The following is a 21,219-nucleotide window of genomic DNA, read 5'->3' on the forward strand; positions in this document are numbered from 1 at the left end:
CATGGTGGCCCATAGACAGAGGTGGAAATGTGTGTCTCTTGTGGAAACATTCCTGAAGCTGCCCACCCTCCACCAGCCAGTGATGCCATTCGCGTGAACACATTTACCTTCTACTGTAGCACAGCATCCGTGGGTGGTAGTTCTACCTATAGAGAGAGAAGATTGGGAGGTAGGAGGCAGGAGCACTGCTTCCTTGCTCTATGACTTAGGGTCATGTGTCTCTTTGTCTCTATTAAATTGTAAGCTCCTAGAAGGCAGGATCCTGGATTTATTTATCTATTTAGTCTAGTGCCTGTGAGCCACAGTTTCCCCTCCACAAATATCTATCAACAAAATTAATGTATTCCCTTCTCAAAGGTCCATAATTAAGCTACAGTGTAATCTCCTAGCCTCCCCTGTCCCTAGCTCAGTGCCTGACACATAGTAGGTGGAAACTATGTGCTTGTTTACTGAAGGAACAAAGATATGAATGAGTCCATCAATCCGATGCTTCCCTGAGGCCAAGTTTAAGTCTCAGCACACCTCTTCCAACCAGCAGAGACAGAAAAGTCATGGCTTCCAATCATTCTTTGACAGACCACCAGGAATAATGGCCTCAAAGTGGTTGTTTATTTTGGAAAGCAAAAACTAATCTGAAACCTATTTTCTTTATTTTTATATTCAAATGCCTATAAAACAGAAAAACACCAGAGACCGATTCATTGCTCACAAATGATCTATGGGGTCATAATGTGCTTGCTCTTCCAGCTGTGCTGCACTTTGGTGCTATCCTGGGTTTAATTGAAAATATGCTGTGGCCCTGGTTTTGTTCGCTGGACATGGGGGAGGGGATAATTGGTATGAGGCCTCCGAAGAACTCCCTCTTAACGAATGTCACTTGGCTAATTTGGGGTTCGCCAGCGGGAAATAACGTGTGAAGTCCTGGAAGAACGATACGCATTTTATTTGCATGCAAGTCACGCGAAGCTAATGATTTATCTTAAAAATTAACTTTTTATTTGGCCATACCTGTTCGTTGAATTCTAAATGCTGTGAGGATGATAATAGTATTGTCCATACAGCTTCATGTCTCATCATAATTATATAAACAGCTTATGAATTGCAGTCCAAAAAAATGTCTGTAGTTCCACTCTTAACTTAAGGGGTTTCCATAGAAACCGTGGGCAGCGAGTTTGACGTTTATTGGACTTGAGGCTATATGTAGCATTGACAGTGCTCTGTTTCCCTCTGCCACTCTGTGTATATGTCTTTCTCTTCCCTTAACCTTCACAGCCATCTCTCCCCCCTCGGTCCTCCCCTCCTCCTTTTCCTCCCTCTCCCTCTCTCTTATTAGCAATGAGGAAGTAATCCGGACTCAGTTAGATTTAACAAATGCAATAATACTAAAATGAACTCTGATACTTAAGTGTAATTGTGTTATTAGCTGGAAATGTTTTTCCTCAAAAACAAAAGAATTGAGAGTGAAGTTTACTAAAGTGGCACATGCTTGTAAGAAGGAACCTTTGGCTGCCAGTTGAAAGTCTGCAGTCGACGTATCATATGGCTTTTCCTTGATTTAGTTACCCCGGACTGATGTTTCTCTTCCATCATCATTTTCAGACTTCTAAATGGAACATATAATCATTGCACCAAGTGCGGGAAAGCGGGGGTGGTGGGGGGAGCTGGTGGTGGGGTGAATATTGGGAGATTGGGGTTGACATGTATACACTAATATGTATAAAATAGATAACTAATAAGAACCTGCTGTATAAAAATAAATAAATTAAAAAAAATCATTGCACTGATCATGTTCCAAGAGAAAGGAGGAGTTTATTTAGAAAGAAGAAAACACACTATATATTGTGTACCTACTATGTGTCAGACAATTTACTAGGTACTTTCATTTAGGTCGTCTTAGTTAATGCCGCAAAATTTACTGCCAGGCCATGTGCTGGAAGGAAAATGGATCTGGAGCTGGTGGTTGAAGTTCCGGCTCCATCACAGGCTGGCTGTAAACCTTGGATATAGTGTTTAGATACTCTGTCTTGGTTTCTCAAAGACAAATGAATATGACCCCTTCTAAGAAATGGGATTTTATTAGGATTAGACATGATAATGCAGTCAGTACACCATTGTAGTGGTGCTTTTCTTCACCCCTTTATAAATGAGGAAAATGAGTTGCCAAAAGAGTGAGTCAGGTATCCAAAAAGTTACACAGCTAGTAGAAAGTGTGTTCATACAGTACAGTGATTAAAAGGGGTGGACTTAGAGGGATCTGAGGTCAGCTACTAATTGTGCGATTTGGGGTAAGTGACAAACTAACAGAGTATCTACTTCATGCATTTATTATGAGGATTAAATAAAATAGTGTATGTAAAGTACTTAGAGCAACTGCCACATAGAAAGCTGTGTGCTGTTTTTCGCTCTGTCTTCCTCTCCCCTACAACTTTCTGATTTGTTTTGTTTTTAGAATGAATTCAAAATAAAAAATGATCTGTCTCCTAAGTCTGTGTAATACTTCTGGTTTTAAATTATCTCACGATTCATAAAGTATCTCAAGTTATCCTGATAACAGGGACTTCCCTGGTGGCACAGTGGTTAAGAATCCGCCTGCCAATGCAGGAGACACGGGTTTGAGCCCTGGTCCGGGAGGATCCCACATGCTGCAGAGCAACTAAGCCCGTGAGCCACAACTACTGAGCCTGTGCTCCAGAGCCCGTGAGCCACGACTACTGAGCCCGTGTGCCACAACTACTGAAGCCCGCGTGCCACAACTACTGAAGCCCGCACACCTAGAACCCATGTTCCGCAACAAGAGAAGCCAACGCAATGAGAAGCCCACGCACCACAATGAAGAGTAGCCCCCGCTCACCACAATTAGAGAAAGCCCTGGGTGCAGCAATAAAGACCCAACGCAACCAAAAAATAAATTAAAAAATTAAAATAAAAAAAGTTATCCTGATAACAATAAGGAAAGACAGATAATATCACATCCATTTTATAGGTTGGGAGAAATGAGATTCAGAGTTGTTATTTACAAGATCTCCGTATAGTGAATGAGGAAATGGAGTTTTTACCTAGTTCCCTAGGGTTCTTTTTATAATTAAAATTCTCAAAGTCTATTCTTCTTAATTTGGGTCCCATGTTCATGAGTTTTAAAGCCTAAACCCAGCTAATTCTAACTCACCATCTAATAAATGGTGAGAGGAGGAACACTTCAGCAGGGAAAGAGGAAGAAAAATAAGGAGAGGGTAACTGCAAGGTCTGCAGACTGTTTTCAGGTCATTCTCCCAGGATCTGAAGGGGCATGCAGAAATACAATCCTCAGTCCCAGGCACAGATAAGGAATTGATTTTGCACAGCAATGTGCTTCAGTGTTGCTGGTTAGAAAAAAGGGCGTGTGTAGAAAAAAATGCAAAAGAAGCCAGATATCAGTCAGAGCTGTTGGTGGGTACCTAGTGAGTTCAGAAGTGCATATACAGCTGGGACAAGAGTGTGATGGGACAGGATTGCTGGAGAGAGTGATCTTTACTCTCCCTTCCCCACACACATGTCCACATGCACTCGCATGTATTCAAGACTAAACAGAACAAACATTTCTTTGATATATAATCATTGTATGGCTTCAGAGAGCTCACACCAGGAGCTCTGCCGTTTTTATTTGTTGTGTGCTTATGCTTGTTTTATGACTAGAATATTCGTTCTGTGTTGTCTTTGGAAGAATCCCTTTAAGTCCCTTTCTCCATTTTGTGAGTGTTAGTTTAGTTAAAACTAAACAAAATAATCCCTGAAGTCACTTAGCTAGACACACAGAAATAGCAGTAGATCACAGTGTGCTGAAACCATAAGGACAAGTAATGGCACCACAGAAAACCCCTCTGTGTTGTGGAACTCCCTCTCCTGCTCAGGATTCCTCATGTATGTTACAGGACACATGGCACTGTTGCCAAATTGGCGGAACTTAATCTCTTATTTCTTAGGTGAAAGTGAATTATAAATAGAAATTTTAATATTTTTCTTTCATGTCCTAATAGATCATCCTGGTAGCTTTGGGATTGAGGAGAGTGGGTAAGAAAAAGAATCTCTCCACGTGCTCTGGAAGAGGGTCAACAAACTTTTTCTATAGGGGGCCAAAGAGTAAGTATTTTGGCTTTGCAAGCCATATAGTTTAGCACCCCTATACAATTTGGCACATTAACGTGAAAGCAGCCATAGGAAATACAGACACAAATGGGTGTGGTAGTGTTCTGATAAAACTTTATTGACAAAAACAAACGCTGGGCCAAATTTTGCCTGTGAGCAGTTGTTTGCCAACTACTGATCTTAGAGTTTGACCTACATCTCCACCCACATTCTGTTTCTGCTCACGTGGCAGCTACATTTAAAAGATGGGACTGGGAAGTGTGAGAGTGACAACCATATCATAATTGCCCTCATTTGTGGACTTTACTCTTGGTCATACTTATTTTTGGATCAACTTTATCTTTCCAGTATTCCTTTGGCATAGTAAGAGCACATATTCTGTCTTCACTTTACAGAGGGCGCAGAAAGTTTAAGTGGCTTGTATCAGGTGTCACCCTGCATCTATAATATCTATATTGGAATATGACGGTCAGCCCTGTGTTTTTTCAGTTGGACTATTCTTTCTAAAATGCATTCTTTAGAGAACAAAGGAAGATGGTGGGAGAAATAACTGAGAAGCAATTTTCATTATCTAAACCAAAAACAAGTAGTTAAGTAATGGCTTAAACAGGGAGGCTTCCCTACTTTCTTATCCCATCGAGACACCATAGGGGATCCCGTTCTTTATTGCTTTTCATGTATATTCCTGAGTTTTTTCCATGGTATATTTTTTGGAAATGATGCACTGTAGGCAAATGAATACAGGGAGTTTTGGCTTTGTGCAGTACTGTGTTAACGGAAGCTTGTGCATGCTGGAAACAAGTCCTCATTTTGCAAGGTTCCATGGTAACTGAGAGCAAATCAGTTATAAAAGAACTGTGCAAAAAAAGAGGACGTGGTTTCGGTATGCATGACCTCTGGTTAACAAGCCCAGAGCAAAATGAGGACTCCTTAAGTAAATAAGTAAGGATCCCATTTCCAAATGTCTGCATTTGCCATATAATTCCCTCTTTTGTGGTCATTAGGGGGAAACAAAGAAATCGCTGAGTACAGTCATTTCCATGATCTGACATGTCATCAGCAAGGTTTCCTCATTATGCAATGTTAACAGTGTTGAGGTTACTTGAAACCAGTTCCAGGTCCAATTAGGAGGCCATCCCTGCTATCTGCATTCCGATTAAATGACATTGCCTGGAAGTCAGAGAGTCTACTCTGTTTCCTCCCCTTGCTCAGAACTCATAAACACAGACTCAAAGAGTTTCCTTATCAGGTTTTTCTGGGTCATTTGGGTGAATTTATTAAACTCTTAAATCATGCTGAAAACTGGAAGGCGGTGGCCCCGAGATCTTCAGTAGGAGCCAGGACCAGATGTATAGGACTTGCTCTGATGTTATAGATAGTCCAAAATATACAGAAGAGAAAGCAGCCAATGAGGGGTCAGGAATCAGGGGAGTTGGTGAAGTGTAAAGGGAGTCTCACCAAGTTAAGGGTTGCAGACCAGAGATAGGAAATCATGCCATCATGTCAGGCTGTATTTTAGGTAAAAAGCAGAGCTTAGCCCAGGCCTTCGTTTTTTCAAACCTCAATTATTGAAATAATTTTGTAGTTGACCTTCAGGTCTCAGAGTGCCCTCTTTCCTCTCCATACCCCATATTATTGAAAATTTGCTTTTCCTTAAATACTCTTCTCACTGTCCTATTCCCTTCCAACAAAAGGAGAAAAATCAAGTCCCTACAACCCATCCCTGAATCAATATAGAATTTCCATTTCTTTGGTCTATTTTTCATAGTCTGGTGCTGTTTTACTTATCCTACCTTATCCCACAGGTTTTCAGTATATATTCCTAGTAGAAATCAGGTCGTGCATCTCTTTGCCCTATGCTCATACTCACTGCCATATATTTCCCACCTACCACATGCCTGTTTCCAATAAACTCTTTCCTCTCTCTCCCTCTCTCCCTCTCTCTCCCCCTCTCTCTCTTCCCCCTCTCTCTCTTCCTCTCTCCCTCTTTCTCCCTCTCTCTCTCTCTCCCTCTCCCCTTCTCCCCTTCTCCCTCTCTCTCCCTCTCTCTCTCCCCCTCTCTTTCTCCCCTCTCTCTCCCTCTCTCCCTCTCCCTCTCTATCCCTCTCCCTTCCCTCTCTCTCTCCCTCCCTCTCTCTCTCTCCCTCTCTCTCTCTCTCCCTCTCTCTCTCTCCCTCTCCCCTTCTCCCTCTCTCTCCCTCTCTCTCTCTTCCTCTCCCTCTCTCTCTCTCCCTCTCTCTCCCTCTCTTTCTCTCTCCCTCTCCTTCTCTCTCCCCCTCTCCCTTCCCTCTGTCTCTCCCTCTCTCCCCCTCTCCCTCTCTCTCTCCCTCTCCCTTCTCTCTCTCTCTCTCCCTCTCTCTCCCCCTCTCTCTCTCTCCTTCTCCCTCTCTCCCTCTCTCCCTCTCCCTTCCCTCTCTCTCTCCCTCTCTCTCTCTGTCCCCCCCCTCCACCCCTCTCTCCCCCCTCCCCCTCTCTCCTTCTCTCTCCCTCTCTCTCTGTCTCCCTCTCTCTCCCTCTCTCTCTCTGCTAGTATGTGTTTCCTATTACCTGCTCCTAAACCACACTGTGTATTCTTCCCTAGCACTTTCTGCTGTGTTATAGCTCCTTGTTTATTCACTTAAGAATCACACTAAACTGTAAGATTCTTGATGGGAGAACTTGGCCCTAAGTGTCAGGAATTGAGGACCCTGCTTGACACTCAGTAAGCACACAGCAAATATTACTGAAGGAATAAATGCCTATGTTTTTCTCTCTCTTAGAATGCCAGACCTTTTGCTTATCCAAATGTACATATCCTACTAAATCTCATGTCCGCTTAGCCTTCACTGACTGTTTAAACCTTATTGGTTCCCTCTGAACACCAGCCTCCTTGTAATTATCCACACCATCACATGCATGCTCAGGATGCACACTGGCATTGGTTCTTGACTGTTGTTTATGTTAGGGATGTCTTAGCACAGTGTTTCAGATGATCAGTGACAGGCAGTTACAGAGTGGAAATAGTTCCCTCAGCGGTAAAGTTCACACAGCGCTGGTGAGCATGCTTAGAATCATATATTATTAGAGCTAGAGCTGAAATGACGTTAGAGATCCTTTTTCCGAGCATCCTACTATGAAATGAATCCCAGACATTTTTACATATATATATACATACATATATGTTTGTGTGTATATGTGTGTGTGTGTGAGATCACAGTCTAGGAAATTAAGGCTTTGCACTGTTTAATAATAGCGAAGAAAGTACTTGGTGAAATATTAGAAGGTGATTTAAAAATCTGAATGGCTTTGTATATGTGATATTTATTCTTTTCAGAATAAATAAATTAATTAATTAATAAACAAACAAATAAATAAATTTACATGTCAATTTAAATTGCATTACAATTAATTACAAAAATCCATATGCCTTTTGGGTGCTCTTGTTGGTTTGTTTGTTTTCAACCTATAAAGGCAATGATCACCTTAGCACAGGGCATTCCCTAAGGATTCATGAGCAGTTGCGGGTTAATGACTATCAACTCTTCCCAGATAGTCATCAATCCAAAGGAAGCATGGGAAGCAAGGTCATTAATTGTATTAAAAACTTTTGGATATCAAATCCTTCCCTTCCTACCTTGCCAAGGACTTATGTTTAAGATGGACCTGTTAGATTTTCAAAAGCTTCTTTAGTTACTTGCCCTTTTATTAACCTGGACAGAAAATATATATAAATATTAATGTTAATGTACAAACACATGTAGAAAGACAAAAGAATAAATATTAGCCTCTGTGGACCAACAGGAGAATGTCATGAGGAGAAAAATAAATTTTCATATTTTGATTGAGTATAATTGGAAATGTTCACTCTCTTTTATTTGTTTTCCTTTTATTCCCTTTTTCAAACTGATAGTCTAGAGAAAAACATCATATTGTGCATCTTGAGAGGCTAAAACATGTGTCTAGTTTTTGCAATTCAACCTCATTCAACATTTTTTTTTTTTTTTTTTTTTTGGCAGTGGGGTATTCTTATTGGGACTTGGTTGTATTTGTTTTAATGGAATATTATTTTTTCTCATTCTTGTTAAACAGTTGACTTTCACTAATAATAATAAGCATGATATTTTTTCCTTTGGCATCAGTCATGATTACCCAAAATATTCTAAGAGATAGATAAACACAACAATTCACCTACACTATCTCCGTGTATTTTCCTTTGAGGAATAAACTATGGCAAAATGAAGGAAAGTTCTGGAGCAGAGAAGTTCCCGTTTCCTTTCTGTGGAGGAAGCTCTGGATCCCATTGCATCGTGCAGCATTCTGATTCTTACACTGACACAAATTCCTTAAAGAAATGACATGGAGGGACAAATTTTCACTGAGTACCAAGTTTAAGGTGTGTGACAAGGCTCATCCTCAAAAACGAAGACTGCATTCCAAGACCTTTCCCAATGTACATTTGTCTGGAAGAATTTATTCAAGACCTGGGTCTAGTCCTTAGTCTTTTAATCTCAGAAATTTGATTTTGGTAGCTCATCATGAGAAGGGTGTAGTCACACTTACTAAACACATACAAAATATAGAATATAGAACAGAATGCCAATTTGCTAAACTACAGCTAGAACTATAACAAATCCTTCAAATACTTTAGTCTGTCAAATCTTTTTGTGTGGAATTTAAACTTTTTTGGTATCATAAATCTCTTTGAATATGTGATGACAAAACCAGTGAATAATCTTCTTATAAAAATACACAATCACATTTATACGAAAATGTGCATATGATTTCAAAAGATTTACAAATCGTTTGAAATCCATTCATGAATGTCTTAGGAACCCAGGGATTGAACTATGAATTTTCATGGAAAAGCAAATTATAATTAAATAAGGTGGCTGGTAAGAAATCAAACTAAGAAAATGTGATTGTATGATTCAAATTGCTTTAACATCAGATTATAATAGTCTGATGCATCAATCATTCTCCACAATTGGATTTCAACTGTCACCAGGACTTGACAAATAACAAGAAAAACAGCAACAAGCATTCATACAGTATTGACTGTGTACCAGGCACTGTTCTAAATCCTTCTTTATGTATTAACTCATGTATCCTCACAATAATAGAGTATATAAATCAAATTATCCAACCTATAGGCAGTTTTACTGTACACATTTGAATCTTTGATTTTTAAAAAGTCTCTATATTCCATTAGAGTTCACTTAGTTATGTAAGTAGTTGGTAATCTATACCAACCAACCTTTTCTTGAGCCCATTTATTCTTCCTTCCTTCCTTCCTTCCTTCTTCTTTCCTCTCTCCTTCCTTCTTTCTCTCTTTTTCTCTCTCTCTCCCTCTCATTTAATACACAGATATTTAGTGTATGCCATGTGCCAGGTACTCTAATGTCATATTTAGGATACACTTTATTGCTGGTAAGGATAGATTTTTACCCTAATCTATTGTTTTCAATCACCCATTTTCATGCCGATTTTTGATAATCTACTTCTTCTCAATGTTAATTTATTTATAAGTTTTTTTGGGGGGTTGGGAGGGCAAGAAGTTATTGTTGAGAACCCTCTTTACCATATATACTAAATTGTGTACTATTTTTATTTTTTTGGTTTACATATGGGTCTTATCACTAGACCTTGATAAACTTAGCTAATCAACCTGACTCCTGACTATGAATTGAAATGTGAACTACTTTTCAGTACTGCAACTCAGCAAATATTTACTGAGTACCTAGACATCATCCAGTTCCTGTCTTTAAGAAGCTTATGATTAACTGGATTGAATGCATTCTCAAACATTTGCATTCAAACACAGATTTGATAAATGCTGTAATCTTGACATTACAGATCTTTAGGAGAAGGATGAGTTAATACTGGCCAGTAAAACCAAAGAAAATCTAGTAGAAATGGTCATTGTAAAATTGTCTCTGAATTTGGGTACAATTTTGAAAGAAAAATCAGGGTAGGACATCCCAGGGCATGGGAAAAACAGGAGTAAGGCTTTGAAGAGGAAAAGTAGGGAGTATATTTTTAGAATCAGAAATAGACTGCAGCCTAGACTGTACTATGGAGAACAGTGGGAGATAAGACTGGGAAAGCAGTATGGCTCAGCATCGGGGAGTGTCTTACATGTCACACTAAAGCAGTCGTTTTCAAGAGGGCAAATTTGCCTCCCAGGGGACATTGGCAATATCTGGAGACACTGTAGATTGTCACAATTGGGGGTGTTACTGGCATCTAGTGGGTAGAGGATGCAAGAGATTTAGGCTTTATTCTGTAAGCACTGGGAAACCATTGTTGGGTTATGTTTTCTTAGACAGTTATTGTCTAGGTCCCTGTGTATTGTTACACAAAGTGTGCAAAGTGTTACTTTGCAAATCTCCCTCAGGAATAGTATAAAAAGAAAACACCAATTTTGGAGATAAGGAAATGCATATATTAATCATTTGGTGGACCTTGAATCCAAGAAAAAAGAAAGAACAAAAAGTAAAGGGAGAGAAGTGAAGTTTTCATGCATTGGGAGGGCTCCAGCCTTAAAAATATTAGTGCAAAAGAGAATGCAGGTATTGTTACCAACAGGCACGTTTCTGATCATTGGTACTGTCTGATTTCATTTCCTGAAGAGTGAAATATCAAGAAGTATATGGCACTTGAGGTTTTAAGCTTTTTTCCTTGGCTATGCATTTCACTAAACCAACACAGCAAGCAACTATCATAAAAATGCAAACATAGCCCTGAACACCTCAAATCCCACCCTTTAATTCCAGAAACAAGTAGTCATATGTATTTCATTTCTTTATAAATAATCAAGCTCAGAAAGTGAACATGATCAAAAGGATTCATAAACAGCCAAAACTACGTACTAGGTATGCTTATCTCTCCTGCATCATGTGAGGCTAAACAAGCAGGGAAAAAACAAATTAATTTTATTTTTAGCCTTGCCAAGTCTTTAGCTATATTTCTAGGTCTGCTTTCCTAACATGAAGTAGATTTGACTTTCTGTTGCTAAGACAAAGTTGGAGCTGCCACCGCCTACCCCAATACCTTGCCTAATCCATGCTGTCCTTTTCGATTGTGATGGAAGAATTAGACCTTTTTCACCCAAGGATTTTCTAATTAATGGTTCAAATGTGTTCTAGAAGCAGAAATGTGATGATCAAGGGACTCTTCCATTTTAAAGAAGATTTGAGGATGACTTGACTTTCTGTCTATAAGAATTCTTGTTCTCTGCTCTAAGTGGTCTGACCTAATGGAGGGACCCGAAAGCTGAGTCAAGCCTCCTTAGTTCTGCATTACATGTGGGTATCACGTGAAGCAAATCATGGAAACAACTTAATGCATCATCTATTTTTAATTTTTAAGGCAATCGTGTTATTTTAGGCACATACAGCAGAGGGCATTGTCTGGCCAAACTAAAAACAGGGCTGCTATTGACAAGAACAGATAAAGAGAAAGAAATAAGGAAGGATTTTCCTTCCAAAAAAATAAAGAAAATTTTAAAAATAAAAATAAACAAAGAAAGCAAGAAGACAATGAAATGAACTTTATATTGCTTTGTTCTCTCCACCTTTTCTCCGTAGGAAGACTTCTATGAAAATAACTAAAAACTGGACAAGGATCATTCCAGAAATTAATGAAATTTCTATTATGTGAGTTGGACTCTACTAGATGCTAAGGATCAATTAGTAAATATGACATTATTTAGATCCTCAGTGAGCGTATAGCCTTAATTATCTACAAACTGCTTCCATCTGCTTGAACACTCATGCATTCATTCATGCATTTAACAAATGTTTGATGAGTATTTTTCTGGAAGAATATCACTAGAGTAGATAAGACTCTCCTCCAAGGAACTTAACATTCCACTCAGGTGAGACAGGCAGTAAGAAAATAAACATTGAAATATATGAGGAAAGTATTAAATTAGAAGTACTCTGATGACAGTTAAAATGGTAATCTGATTGATGGTGATGGAGGGTCTGCTTTAGGCTGGGTGATCAAGAAAGAATTTTCTGAGAAAGTAAAATTTAAAGGGAGTCTTGAATGACAAGGAATATCAACCATGCAAAAACCAAAGGACACGTGTTGCAGGCAGAGGGAACCTTAGTGCAAAGGTCATGAGAAAGGAAAAGGCTTGGAGCATTTGAAGAACAAAGAAAATTCAATATGGTTGAAGACAGAAGGCAAAATGAAGAGAAGTTGAAAGATAAGAGAGATTAGGCAACTATCAGATAATCATATGTTGGAGGCCAAAACAGTTTACAATTTGCTCTAAAAGGGTATGAAGTCAATAGGAGCATTTTCAGCTGAAGAATGACATGAACATATTTATATTTGTAAACTTCATTCTACATGCTGTATGAAGAATTAATTGTGGTAAAGCAATTGCAAAAGTAAAGAAACTGGTAAGAGGGTGTTTCAGTGGTCCAAGTTAGAAATGAAGATGATTTGGCTAGAAAGGGACAATGAGGAAACGTAGATAGACACTTATATTTTAATAGTAAAGTCAGTATTTTAATGAACAGGGTTGTGCTGAATGTAAATAAAAGAAAAGTCAAGGAAGATCCTTACATTTTTGCCTTGAGCAATTGGATATGTGGTAATGGCATTTACGAAGGTGCAGGGCAGGTTTGGGAATTTTCTTTCAGTATATGGTACACCATTTAATTCATATAATCCTCTCAATGTCTATTAATGTTATCATCACTCCCACTTAGGAAGGTGCAGTTCAGAGAAAGCTAATTTACCAAAGAATGGTTATGCCAAAGAATACTTGGCCAACCCTCTAACTCACCTCATTTTACTCTAAATCTGGTTTTTGTTCCACTAGGTTTTGCTGATATAGATTGGGTGTCTTTCTATGCTTCAACATTGTTTCAAGTTGGAAAGTACAGTATGTCCTCAAGAAACCAAAACTGAATGTGTGTTTCATAGTCCTTTTTGTATAATTTACAACGTGGACATGAGCAGCATTAGAGATCAAAAATGCATCTTTCCTTACTTGTGCGTCAGAGTTTCAAAAGTGATACCCTGCTCCCTCTGTGTAAACCGGTATTTTTTAATGAGACTACATACAGAAGCTAATTTTGCCTTCACTGGCATTTCATGCTCTACAGGATTTCAACTAGGGATGATTAATTTGAAGCTATACATGTCTGAGTAGTCAGATAATCAGATTGAAGATCAGTTCCATTCTGTTCTAAAGTAATGCTAAGGATGTCGATTATTGAAGTCATCTGACTTTACCATCAACCACTCCTCTTTCCAATTTCTTTTATGCACTAGGATGGAGCCTTCCTAAAATAATGCTCTCACCAATGCCCTTCCTGCTTAAGAGCCTGGAGTGTCTTCCTAAGTTTCTTTATTGAAGCAAATCCAAACTCTCCTACCAGGCATTCAGTGCCCCTCAGTTGGGCCAACTTAACTATTTAAATTCTGCTGTATAAGTCTTCTGCTTCCATTAAGTCATTTTTCTTTTATTTCATGCTCCTACTCCTCTTCTTTTACAAGTCAGCTATGCCTTCCTCTACCACCTGCCTCAATGCAAGGTTATATCCCTTTAAGGACCTACATAAAATCCCAAACACTCTTAAAACTTTTTCTGATTATCTATGACATTTAAATGTTTTATGACATTTAAATATCAAATACACTGATTTACATTAGTACCTAGATACACATATGTACACTTTCTATTCTTTTTTTTTTTTAATACTTTATTTATTTATTTTATTTATTTATTTATGACTGTGTTGGGTCTCTTAGTTTTCGTGTGAGGGCTTTCTCTAGTTGTGGCAAGTGGGGGCCACTCTTCATCGCGGTGCGCGGGCCTTTCACTATCGTGGCCTCTCTTGTTGCGGAGCACAGGCTCCAGACGCGCAGGCTCAGTAGTTGTGGCTCACGGGCCTAGTTGCTCCGCGGCATGTGGGATCTTCCCAGACCAGGGCTCGAACCCGTGTCCCCTGCATTAGCAGGCAGATTCTCAACCACTGCGCCACCAGGGAAGCCCCACACTTTCTATTCTTGATAGGTATCTATGCATTTGTATTACAGCTCCATTAAGTTTGTAAAGTTCTAGAAGGCATGGTCACCTTAGCTCTTTTCTATCCCTTCTTATACTCTCCAGAATGTAGCAACATGTTAGCCACATGGGTTGTTATGGTTTTTTCTTACATTAATACATAGTTCTCTCCACTCACTGCTTTTTCTTATCTAATGATATTGTAATCTTGTCAACTTCTAAACACTAAACCCATGTATTCCTTTACTATAAGTTAGGTAAGTCTTCTAGAAAAGTGAAAATGCAGATCCAGGTGGTTTTTCTTTCCTTAAAAATCAATTTTTAAAAATCCCAACTTTTTCTAGAAACATTGCAAGGTCAGTGTATATAGCTAAAGAGCCTCCTATTGACTTGACAGGTTCAGTACCCAGGTTACAGCCATTTAAACCTTGTATCACTTCCATTACATTTGCCTTGAGGGTCAGCCCTGGGCGTATTTACAAAAATTTTCTTTCTCTGTAAATGTGTGGAACCATATATTCCTGCATGAGGGGAGGAAAGCTCAACAGATTTGCAAAACTGGTTTTCGAATGGGAAAAAATAATGAACTATATTAGGAAATAGTTGTAAAATAAATTTGATTTGGGAGGTGAGCTATCTTTGATAATGATGTTATTTAATTTGTTGCTTTTCCTTTTCCTGTGTATTCTAGCACTCTTTAAAATTTAAAGAGCTATCCAGAGACATGATTACAATGGAAAGCCTTCTTAGCAAGGTGGGGATGAGCCTCGCCCCCTTTCTTATAAGCAAATCATTTTGCCTCATCTTACTTTGTTCTCTTTGGTAGGTCTCAGGTATATAATGGTATAAGAAATCAGAATTTTTCTGTCTTATTTGCCTTTTCTTTGCTCTTGGTTTGGGGAAGCGGGAGATAGCGAGAAATAGAGAGAGAGAGGAGAATGACTATGAAAGCATCAGGTAGGTCTGGCTGTAAGTAACCAGTAAAATAATGAACTGTTTATACTGTAAGGAATTGATTATTGCACATAATAATAAAACACAGAGGAAAAACTGCTACAGGATTCATTTATTTAGCTGCTTGTCACAATATCAGAAACGCAAATTCTTCCCCTCTTTCCATGTTTTCCTTCCTTAGTACATCAGCTTTGTCCTCAGGCTGCCTCCTCTCTTGGCCACAAGATGGCTGCAGCAACTCTCCGTATCTTATACCCACAACAATTCCCAGAAACAGAACAAAGAACTACTCCTTCCCCTTGTCTTTCTTCATATTAGTGGGAGAAAAAAAAAAAAAAAATCCCAGAACCCCCTCAGCTGACCTCTCCTCGCATCTCATTGGCCGAATTGTGTCACATGTCCAGACCTGATCAGTCTCTGGCAATACGAATGGTACAACCAATGTTTATTTAGACAAGAACTCAGCAAACTATAGTCCAAAGGTTAGTCCACCATCTGTTTTTGAATGCCTTGTGAGCTGAGAGTGTTTCGGAATTTTTAAATAGTTGAAAAAAATTTTTAAGATAATTTTGAGACATATGAAAATTATATACAATTCAAATTTCAGTGCCCATAAATAGTTTAACTGGAACATAGCCATGCACATTCATTTACCTTTGTCTAGAACTACTTTCAAGCTACAATGACAGAGTAGAGTAGTTGCTACTGGAGACCATATGGCCTATAAAGCCTCAACTATTTACTATCTGGCCCTTTACAGAAAAAGTTTGCCTAGTCCTAGCTTAAACCAAATTCTATTAACTCATCAAGGTTGGGCCAGCCTCTCCCAAAGCAGATAATATAGTTTTGTGATTTTTTTTTTTTTTTTTTTTTTTTTTTAGGATGAAAGTGAATATTCCTAAGCAAAATTTTCTAGGGAAAGAGTATGGGAGTAGGATGTTGGGTTGGCAACAAATTCAGAGAGAGAGAGACAGACAGACAGAAAGATTGGAGTTCAAGCATATTTTAAGTGAATAACTCATCTTTAGTTCTGTTGAAAAAGTTGATTCTGAAAATGTCACCAACACAAACTGTTAGTAAGACAGAGCTGAGTTTTTGGCTTACTAAGGGGAAGCACCACCCCACAGAGGTCCAGGAGAGTCTATGGATGGAATGGTGAAGATTAAGCCAGAATTTATTGAGAACTGGAAGTTTGATTTTTAGGAGAATTGTTCAATGTGGGAACTTGATGAGGATCAGGTAAGAATTATGATACAACAATCCAGGAGTGGAGAAAACACCGAGGTGAAGCAAAAGATTCAAAAAATCCTAGAGCACAGACTTCTGTTAATGCTTTCCATGAAAGAGTTGATCGATCTTTGGGCAAGTTTCTCTAAGGACAGTGAAACTGCTTTGGCAGGAGAATTTCAGAAGAGGATAGAGATGCTGATAGAGACCATGGCAGAGCTAAGTCAAGTTGATGTTGATAGTGAGGTATGGTGTGGAGGTCTCAGTCTCCTTTCTAAATGTGGGGTTTTGCTTCTCAATGTTTAGGGAGGTTTGTTGCAGATATGTATGATTGTGAGTGTGTGGTCTGTTGAGATGGGAGGGCTGATTGTGGTTAACTAAATGTATCTTTCTCCCACCTCGCTTGCAAACTAGTTCCATTGTCTAGACAACAGTCTATGCTGACTTAGCAATGATACTGTGCTAAACAAAGCATCCCCATTAGCTACTCTCCCTCCTGAAGTTCCTCCTGTGTCTTTCAGTGCACTGAAGCATGGGTAAGCAAAGAAGAAAGGTCTGTTGACCAAAAGTCAGGATATCCTCTGGGACAAGGCTAAAAGTATTATAGTTTAATTCAAAACCCACACAGATCCATTTGTAAATAAATGCTATGAGATGACATCGTAATGGAAGTGTGTACCTTTAAATTGATTTCCTTTTGATGTGATAAAAACATCTTCTGAAAGAGATGTTGAAACCTGGCTTTTGATGGAAAGTAACATAATTTAGATTTTAAAATAGAAAACCTTTTGTTGATAGTAGTTTACTCGATTCAGCACATGTAGGAAGCTTTATTTGCTGCAGGTTATAAATTAGCTTTGAACCAACTATAATTCATAAATTGTTACTTATGACTGATTTACAGGCAATCTCATTAATTGCAATAGCAAAAAGATCTTGAAGTAAGCAAGAAATAGAAAATAAAACAACCCGGGGATTGAAAACTGGGAGACGCATATACTCTACAATTAAGAGCAATGTATCATATTTCGGTATGTTTTACTGATAGTATGTTTCTGATAATTTACTGATAGTATGTTTCTGGTCATTCCAGTTCATCCTTACCACAGCTTTGAATAATAAGTATTAGTGTTATTCCTATCTTATATAAGAGGAAGAAGCTCCCATCACTTTTTATTTTAAAATGTAATAAATATTTATTACTTATTATGAGCTAGTAATTTTATCTGTATTATGTGACAGTGCTAACAAAAGCCTTTTGAGTAAGTAACTCTGTTGTTTCCCTTTTACAGATGTGGAAAGTAAACTATAGACAGGTGAAGTAACTCTCCCAGTTGTAGGGTCATGGGGGTTCAAGCAGGCATATAAATTCAGAGTCTTCATGAGCCTTTTCTCTGACTACCGGACATGGCTGCCTTTGTTATTTCATATTTTAAAGGGATAAAGGTAGCAAATGGCAGAATAAGGACTTATCTTTTTCACTTTTGTGCTATTTCCAGTCAACCAGTTATTTTCACCTCTGTTGCCAAAGACCCTAGGATTCTAGAGAGAGTCATAGGGTGGGAGGTGGGAGGAGGGATGGAGGAGTAGGGCCCTATGACCCCAATCCTAAAAGCATCTATCAATTAATATATTAGAGATTTTATGTGCTGTTCTTTTTTCTTTTTTCTTTCTTTCTTTTTTTTTTAAAAATTCCCACTTACCTTCAGAAGTGTGTTTTGGGGAAAGGGGAACATATGCAATGAAAATACTGAATCACATGAATGAAAAATTTTCAGTGGTCATGATCACTGGCAATTTAAATAACATTCTACTTAAAATGGAAATCTACAAGGGTTTTTAAGGTTGTGTTTAAATTTACAATGAAAGATAACTCCTAATCTAACTCAGGGTGAGAAGCCTGCCAGCCACATTGTTGTGGTGTGAATAATTTCAGTGGGTTCTGGAACACAGGAGCTATCCCAGTTACCTGGTATCTAGCCCTGGGATGAAGAGGGCAGAGGGGTAGTGGCTCAAGTGTAAAGAGACCTGTAAAAACTGATAAAGGAAATGGTTGGGGTACTGACTTCATGGTTGATTTGAATATGAAAGGCATGCCTGTGGGCCCGTCCTTTACTATCTCTAGGAATTAGCTAGCCCTTGGAGCGGTAGTCTCTCCAGGATAAGCAAAGCCCCATATCAAAACATCAGAAAATACAGAAAATAAAAGGCGTGATTAATACATTGGTACACATCACTATGCCAGGTACTGTGTTGTCAGGAGGCTAAGAAGAGACCATGAGACATGGCCTTTGTCCTCAGGGAGCTCACAAGCTAGTGCAGGAAACAGACCCAGGGACAAATGATCATAGTACTGAATGGTGTGAAAAGTCAACCTAGAGCTGGAAGAGCCCGGAGAAAGGCAGCAAGTCAGTTTGCCACAGAAGGCTGGAAGAAAGAGTAACAACTCAGCACCTAGTGGTCAAATTTCTTTGCTGCCATAGGGAAGGAGACCAAAACAAGCCTCTGAAGCCAGAAAGCATCGATGACTTTAAACCTCACCTTCTTGAGATTCAGGTCCTTTTCTGCAGTTCTGTGAATGTGGGTGTATATTTAAGGACTGCTAATGGCAGATACCTTTACTGAGTGAAGAATCTCTTTTTATAGGAAAAGAGCCTCTTCTCTGTCTTGTGTACTCTATGAAGATGTAGTTATTTACAAATGCTAATTAACATTGAGAAGCTCACCACTGGTAGAAGGGTTATACTCCTAAAGAGGAGACAGACAGCCCTTCTCTCCTCAAGACCTTGGATGGTAGGCGTGGAAGAGATGACCAAAAACCTCCACTTGTCTCTGGTATTGACTTTTCTCTAAGGCTCACTTGGAGCAGTTGGAGGATCTTCCTAATTTTTCTCCTTGCTGCTGGTTTCTTCCAAAACTTTTCTGTCTCCCTGTTCATCTAACATCATCATTCTTAAAAACAAAGCTGATGATAGCCTTTCTTTGTATAAACAGAATATGTCGCCTGTAGGATAAAACGGGGACTCTTAAGCTTGGCATAACCAACTCTTCAGTCTGGACCCGATCTCATCCCAGCGTCTTTCCCATTCTCTTCCCCAGGCTTTCCATTCTCCCACCGCAGAGGAATTTTTATGGTTCCTTGGTTGTACTAGCATCCTTCATGTTTCCTTGTCTTAGCTCAGTCTGGCTCCTCTGCTCTTCTTTCTTTTCTTTATCAATTTCTTTTACAAAATCTAGATCAGATGACCCTCCTCTTTGAAAATCCCCTGATTTACCAGCACAGATTGAGTTACTCTGACTTCAGCGCCCTCCTACCAATGTGGCTTGGTCTCAGAGCAATGAACATACATTATTTTGTTTCATCTGTTTGCCTATCTGTCTTACCTTCTGAATTATAATTCCCTCAAGGATGAGGATTATATTCTTCACCCTTGTATGCTCAGTACTTAGCAAAATGTCTGGCTAAGGGAAACAACAAAACAGTAGTAGTAATAATAATAATATCTAATATTATTGAGTTCTTTCCACATGGAAGGCATTATTCTAAGCCCTTATGAACATTAACTAATTTTATTCTGACAATAACACTAAGGGTTATGTAATTATCTCATTCCCATTTTGCAAGTAAGATTGAGCCATGGAGAGGGTAAGTAACCTGCCCAAGGTGACACATAATAAATACTAAATTATTGTCTTAGTGCCTTTTTGAATTGGATATGGTGAGCCTCCACACTTTGTTTTCTTCCCAGGAGATTCACAGAAGAGGCACTGTTTATTGAGATGAGAAATTTGGGAGAAGTCATTACACAGGTGCCCAATCCATGATAAGCCAGTTGAGTGGGGTTTATACTGGGTAACACAAGCTTTGGAATTCCTCTTTGTGCCAGAAGAGTTGCGGAAAGTGAGTTGTTTTATTTCCTTCCCAGAAATCTACTTAAAATCAGTAAGAGTAGGGACATAATACATATATAATACAGTTATACTAAGATTTTTTTCTGTGCATAAACATTATGTTTCATGGGGTGTGATTTAATTTGTGGTATATCTACCTATAGGTAGCAGTTGGCTCTGTTGTCATGAGATTTTGTATATGAACGTCTCTAGAAATTTATATATATTTGTGCATGTCATTATTTCAGTGTATTTTCACAGGTACCATATGATAAGTTGCCAGTGTTTACAGCTCAGGTCACCCCCAAAGGAAAGGTATTTTAACAAAATTAATTGTGAAAAATATTTTGCTTTTGCCATCATTCTTGCAGAAACTTTTTCATGGAGCCTTTGAGATCATATTCTCCTGGACCGATGAGCTGACGGTCTAAGTCCTGGTTCTGTACTTACTAACCATGTGACTGCATGCATGTTACTTCCCCTACTATTAAATTTCTTCATCGTGAAAATGGAGTCTATAACAGTTCCTTCCTCAGAGGAGTGCTGTAAGGATAAGAAAGGATCAGGGCATGCAGCCTGTGCAATTTCAAAGGGCCCCATACTCAGAGGGGCCCATGCTTGGCTTCATGCTCTACTGTAACTGATTTGAAATTCTTAATAATTTTTAACAAGACATCCCACGTTTTCATTTTGCCTTGAGCCCTGCAAGTTATGTAGCCATTCTTGGATAGGATTGTTTGTGAAGTCCATAGCCTGTGGTGCCTGGCACGTAGACTAATCCTCAATAAAATGCCAGCTATTAATAGTTTTGCAAGGGAATTTTTAGTTTATTGGTATAGCCCCCACCCCAATTTTATTTTCTGAACTTTTCCAATCTGGTCTGGACATTGAGCCTAATTGTGGGGTACATTTCCTAGGTGCTCATGCATTCAGGTCAGACTTGGTTGATAAACACTACAGTAAGGCCCTCTACCTCATTCTTCCATTTCTCTGTGATTGCACATCTGATGGAATATTGG

General features: G+C 38.9%; 1 protein-coding gene across 19 annotated transcripts in view; it reads left to right on the plus strand.

Annotated features, from left to right (window-relative positions):
• Nucleotides 1-21,219, plus strand: part of LRRC4C (leucine rich repeat containing 4C) — a 1,238,963-nt gene that overhangs the window by 1,210,529 nt on the left and 7,215 nt on the right. For 4 of the 19 annotated variants that reach the window (XM_082343756.1, XM_082343758.1, XM_082343752.1 and 1 more), the window contains one exon: nt 20,059-20,210. The exons of the other annotated variants lie outside the window; for them this stretch is intronic. The gene's annotated coding sequence lies outside the window, so the exon portion shown is untranslated. The remainder of the gene's footprint in view (nt 1-20,058; nt 20,211-21,219) is intronic. 19 annotated transcript variants of the gene reach the window in all.

Source organism: Balaenoptera borealis (assembly GCF_965194805.1).
Source record: "Balaenoptera borealis genome assembly, chromosome: 11".
NCBI classification, from domain to species: Eukaryota; Metazoa; Chordata; class Mammalia; order Artiodactyla; family Balaenopteridae; genus Balaenoptera; species Balaenoptera borealis.